The sequence below is a fragment of the Meriones unguiculatus genome (assembly GCF_030254825.1).
Source record: "Meriones unguiculatus strain TT.TT164.6M chromosome X unlocalized genomic scaffold, Bangor_MerUng_6.1 ChrX_unordered_Scaffold_30, whole genome shotgun sequence".
Taxonomy (NCBI): Eukaryota; Metazoa; Chordata; class Mammalia; order Rodentia; family Muridae; genus Meriones; species Meriones unguiculatus.
The window spans coordinates 13,020,895-13,026,848 of record NW_026843706.1 but is presented as its reverse complement, the minus strand read 5'-3'; the positions used below and the strand labels follow the sequence as shown (position 1 = coordinate 13,026,848).

At 38.6% G+C, this 5,954-nt stretch overlaps 2 pseudogenes; both read right to left on the bottom strand.

The window, feature by feature from the left end:
* Positions 1 to 2,340: 2,340 nt before the first annotated feature.
* LOC110542323 (large ribosomal subunit protein uL6-like) lies at positions 2,341 to 2,991 on the bottom strand (annotated as a pseudogene).
* Positions 2,992 to 3,367: 376 nt separating this feature from the next.
* Positions 3,368 to 4,731, bottom strand: LOC110542322 (eukaryotic translation initiation factor 5-like; annotated as a pseudogene).
* Between the last annotated feature and the right edge of the window lie 1,223 nt (positions 4,732 to 5,954).

Here is a 5,954-nt window from a genome sequence, read left to right as displayed (position 1 = left end):
TCCGTTTGCTTGAAAAACTCTTTTCCAGCCCTTTATTCAGAGGTAATATTTATACTTGTTGCAGAGGTGTGTTTCTTGGATGCAGCAGAATGTTGGATCCTGTTTCTGCAACTATTCTGTTAGTCTGTGTCTTTTTTGTTGGAGAGTTGACACCATTGATGTTGATAGATAAGAGTGACCACTAAATGTTAGTTCCTTTTATTATGGATTTGGTATTGTTTCTGTGTTTCTATGCTTGTTTTCTTTTAATTTTTGTCTTGAAGTTATCTGCATCCTGTGTTTTCTTGGGTGTAGTTGATTTTGTTTGATAGTTTTCCTTCTAGTATTTTCTGTATGGCTGGGTTGCTGTGTAGATATTGTTTAAGTTTAGTTTTGTCATGGAATATATTTTTTCTCCATTTATGTTGATTGAAAACTTTGTTGGGTGTAGTAGTCTGGTTTGGCATCTGTGGTCTCTTAGAGTCTGCATAACATCTGCCCAGGCCTTCCTGGCTTTCATAGTTTCTGTTGAGAAGTCTGGTGTGATTCTGATAGGTCTACCTTTATATGTTACTTGACCTTTAACCTTGCTGCTTTTAATATTTTTTCTTTGTTCTGTAGATTTATTGTTTTTACTATTATGTAACATGAAGGGTTTCTTTTCTGGTCTAGTCTATTTGGTGTTCTGTATGCCTCTTGTATGTTTATGGACATCTCTTTCTTTAATTAGGGAATTTTTTCTTCTCTGTTTTTCTTGAAAATATTTTCTAGATCTTGGAGCCTGGAATCTTCTTTTGCATCTATTCCTATTATTCATAATTTCGACTTTTTATGGCTTCCTTGATTTCTTGGATGTTTTGTGTTTGGAAGGTTTCCGATTTTACTTTTTCTTTGAGACATGTATCTGTTTCTGCAATTGTATCTTCAACACCTGAGATTTTCTCTTTCATATATTGTATTTTGTTGGTGATCATTACCCTTGTTTTTCCTGATCTTTTATCTAAGTTTTCCAGCTCCAGATTTTTTTGCTGTTTTATTGATTCTATTTCTGTTTTCATGTCTTGCACCATTTCCTTTATGTGTTTGAATGTGGATTCCTGTCTTTCCATGATGGCCTCTATTTTTTGTTTGTTTCCTCTCTATATATCTCCACTTGTGCCTCTATTTGTTTGGTTGTATTTGCCTGTATTTTTTGAGAGCTTTGTTCATTTCCTCCTTTTGTTTATTTGTTTGTTTGTTTCTTTCTTTCTTTCTTTCTTTCTTTCTTTAGTTAGTTTTTCCAAATGTTTAATTTCAATGCAAAAAGTTTTCTTACATACAATTATTAAAGTCTTATAATCTGTCAGATGGATGACACAAAGGATAAGATCAAAATGATGTATGAGCTAGTACACCATAATTAACCACATGGGTTCTCAACTCCCATGCACTTTTTGTGAAAAGAAATATGTGCTGTTTTTAATTTTGAAGAAAACTATTCAAATATAGTCAGGATCCCAGATGGAGCTTACACCAGATAGTGGTTCAAGAATTTATTTACGTGTGTTTGAAGTCCCAAGTTGTGAATGGGCTGGTCAGGCCTTAGCTAACTGCACCCACTCAGTGGCCATCACCGGACTTCTCAGGTATCCAGCTATATTCAATATGAAATAAAAAATATCCCAAGCCTTACTCCAAAATACAGGCTCTGACTCAGAAGTATGATTCTAACTTTCTCTTTAAATAAGACAATTCGGGGAGGTGATCAAGCGTGAAACACAGTAACAATTATTTTGGCAAGATAGCAACTAAAAGTACAAGCTATTTTATCAAAATTAAAAGGCATTAAAGAATAAACATAACATTTGGGGAGGGGAAACAGCAAACACAAGATACAGCAAACACAAGAAACTTCTTGAAATTATAATTTAAGGGTAAAAGCTGAAAAATTATGCTGTTTTAGCTAGATATTAAGTGTACCTTTTTTTCTTGTTTCTCCCAAATAAAATCAGAGTTTACTATTTCATCACACCTCAAAGCTTCTCTCTCAGTACAAAGCAACCATTAAACACACACAAAAATACTTATTTGTTAATAATTTCCCTGGCTCATCCAATGTGCAATGCACATGACTCCAAAGACTACAATTTGGGATGAGTGTACACAAACTGAAAAACCACAATTCCAAGTTTCAAAACTTGTTCTTAAAAACCATAGGACACAAAGGTCATTTTTACTTCTCATGAGGATATCACACTATCATTTAATTATCTTCCTTAGAATGACAAGAATTATCATTTGCCAATGTGAACTAATTTGGACAAGAGATAAAACTTTTAGAATGCTTCATTTCTTTTTTTTTAAATAAATCAGTAAGTTTTATTGTTCCAAAAGACACCCCAAATCAAACTTATAATTCAGGATCTTGTTTCTGGAGCAGGGTTAACTTAGTTCTTATTCATCAGCCTGCTGCACAGTTCCCTTTTCAGACACATAGATACCATCCAAAAACTTTCTGATATCCTTGCTTTTAACTGTTGTGGCTGGCTGAATCAAAGCCACTGAATTTGAGACAAGTTCAATATCATTTCCTTTAAGGATTAATTCATCCTTCTGGGCTTGAGAGACAGAACAAGCAACATCTGTCCTCATTCGAACCCTGCGGACGTATTTTTCACCCAAGAAATTTCGGATTTCAACCAAAGACCCATTCTCCTGGATAATAACGTTGATGGGGAAGTGAGCATATACAGACCTCATCTTGTAGTGGAAGCCCAGTATAACAACCTTGATCATGTTCTGAACATGACTGCAGATGGTTCTGACAGTGGCCAGTTCCTTTCTGTTACCCCACTATTTGTCAACCCGGAGCCTCTTCTTTTTCTTTCCGAGAAGACTCAGCTCTACATTGATGTGATTGAAGTCCCTCCATAGGGTTCCCCTGGGGCCCTTCACAATGACTGTGAGCGCCTTCAGAGTGATGTCGACATTTTCTGGGATGTTGACCATCTGATTGCTGAGAATGGTCTTCATTCTCGCAGTAGATGGGGCAAAGACGCTTCATTTCTTAATGGCTGAGTAAGGTCATTACAATTGTTTGCATTCTGCAAGCTTCAGCACCCAACAATCTACCAGGCTCAAGGATCTTAAGTTAAATGGTGTAACATCCTAAAAGTAGCCAATTACTTCAGTATAAGCCATTTAAAGCCCAAAATCTGAAGAATGACCAAAATCAGATCTTTATTTTTTATAAATGTGATCCAAATGTGTCCATCACTAGTTCTTCCAAAAGAAACACACTATAAATAAGCAAACTACAACTGCTCACTTATAAGTATGATCTCCCTAGATGTCTCATTGGGTTTAATTATAGACCACTCACAGTAATAGCTTTTTAGTTATCGATATTAAGCCATTTTAGCTCTTGCACATACATGTTTCCCTTCTGGCTGATAATGGAGAAAATTTTGCAGCATTACACTGTTAAGCTAAGTTGCATCCATCCTTTTAAATGGCATCGATATCAATGTTATCAGCCTTGTTGTCAGACCTCACAGTTTCAACTTTTGGTACTCTGGGCAATCTGCGAATACACCACCTCAATATTTTCATCTTCATCTTCATCCTCACCACCAGAAGATTCTTCCTCTGCTTTCTTCAACCATTTAATAAATGGTTCTGCTTTGACACGAATCTCTTTGGTGAGTTCTTTTGAGACATATTTCTTAGAGACCTTTTCTGACCAGCTGATGATGACCTCCTCTTCTAAAAGGTCTGCATCATACGTCTCCTTCAAGATATGTGGACTCTTGGAGATCAGCTGAGTCTGAGGCATTGCTATCACACACTACAGACCATGAAGAAGAAGGTACTGCTGAGCCTTTTTGTTGTTATGACAAAACCTTAGGAAATGGCGGCTGTATTTCTTATCTTCTCATTAAAGAGAACTTCAATCAAAACAAGAGGACCCATGGCTTTTACATCAGTCTTTCTGCCTCAGCCACAATTTCTTTATCAGATGAATCAATAATGCCTTCTTCTTTCTTTTTCGTAACAAAATCAAACAGGATGTTGACACACTCTTCTATAGTCCTTTCCAAATCATCACAGAGTCAGACCTTTTGCATGGTCACTGATTTCATCCATTCTATGCCTCTGAGCTTCCTAAGTTGTATCCTCCCCCCAATCATCATCCTCCTCTTCTTCCATAGCATGTGGAGGAAGACTAATTTCATTTAGTGATGGAGGTGGTGCTTTCTCACTGCTGGATACGGAACCATTTTCCTTGTCCTTGCCCTTTCTATTTTTCTTTTCCTTTTCTTTCTTTCCTGTACCACTGTCACTATTCTCAGATGGGTTTTTGAGAATGAATGTACAGAGTTTATTATATGTGTCAAGCATGCCTAGGTACCCACAGGCTTTACAAGAATTACCTAATGTTTGCTGATTTGGATTAACATGCGGATCTGTTTCAGGATTCTCACACTAAGGACAGAGAACAAAATTTTTAATGAATCCATCCAACATGTCTTGCAGCTTATTTTCCTCACAAGATCCATTGACAATGGACCATTCTTAACATCAAACTGGGTCTGTGCTCCCAGCTTACAACCAAAATATTTGGTGGGATACATTGGAGGCTGATTAAGTGCCTTTGCAATGTCAACCATGTTGACTATAACTGATTCTATTTCCTTTGCCCTCAACCTTAGCAATCAAATGGGGCATCTTGTAGTGATAGAACTGGTCTGACATGCTGCTGTTGACGTTGACAGATATTTTGGCTTACTAGTCACTTTATCAATAAGATGAACAGATTTTTGATTGCAACTTTTCAGTATTTTCTATCTGGAGAAGAAGGGATGACATAAACGACTGCAAGTCTTGGTCTCTGACATGAAAAAATTTGGGCCACTGAGGCTGTAAGCTTCTTTCTTGTATGCTATGTTTCACTAATACAGGTACCAATGGTTGCACAACTCATTTTCATCAAATAAAGACACAAACCCAACACGGCTTGCTCGGGACTGGGAGGAAGAGGTGCTGGAAACTGGGTCCAGAGAATCGGGCAGTGAGAGGAGACCGACCAGTGGGAGGGGCTATCCCAGCGATATCCATGTCCACACCAGCAGCGCCCAGCCTGGCAACCTCTGAAATGTTCTCACTCTGACTCTCAGTTCCTCTTTATGTGCCTCTAATAACTGGAAAAAAATAGATTTGAGATCATTTTCCTGTGTTTCTGATAAATTAAAATATCCATTGATTTTTGTTTTGCTGGTGAAGCCATGATGTCCTGATTTTTGTTGGATGTGTTCTCACACCGAACTCTAGCCATCTGTTTATCTGTTATTTCGCTATTTGTTCATGGACTCTGTACTTGAGACTAGGTCTGTTTGTCTCTGGTGTGTGGAGTATTCTTCAGGAAGATGAGAGAGGACCTCTAGTTCAAGAGTGGATGTTGGTGTTTCAGCTGTACCTAAGGGAGGAAGGTCGCAGGTGCATGTACACAAGCATGGGAGTGTGCATCGACATGTGACTTGAAGGACAGGTTGCTAGAGGGTATAGATGCAAAAAGGATAGAGTGTAAGCACATATGGGGTGCTGGTGTCATTTGAGGGTGCAATGCACATGTTCAACTGCCCTGAATGCCTCATTGGCCCACAGGATAGTCATAGTGTCCTCTAGGTGTTCAGATCTATCTGGATTGAACCATCTTGGCTCCAGGAATTGTTTTCCTTGTCTCCACTGGGAGACCCACAGAACAGGGACCTCAGTGTTGAGGATGCTGTCCCAAGAATCCCTATGTTGCTCACAGTGGGCATGTGGGTGGGAGGGATCCGATGTTTGGCCGTTAGCATAGAGGGACCCTGGATCTGGTGCTCTGCATGCACTCCCTTTAAGGCCATTCACTTGCTTGCAGCCCTAATCAGAAAGCACAGGGCTTCGCCCTGTTCTCTATTCTCATATTTGGGTCTGCAGGGGCAAATGAAAGTGTA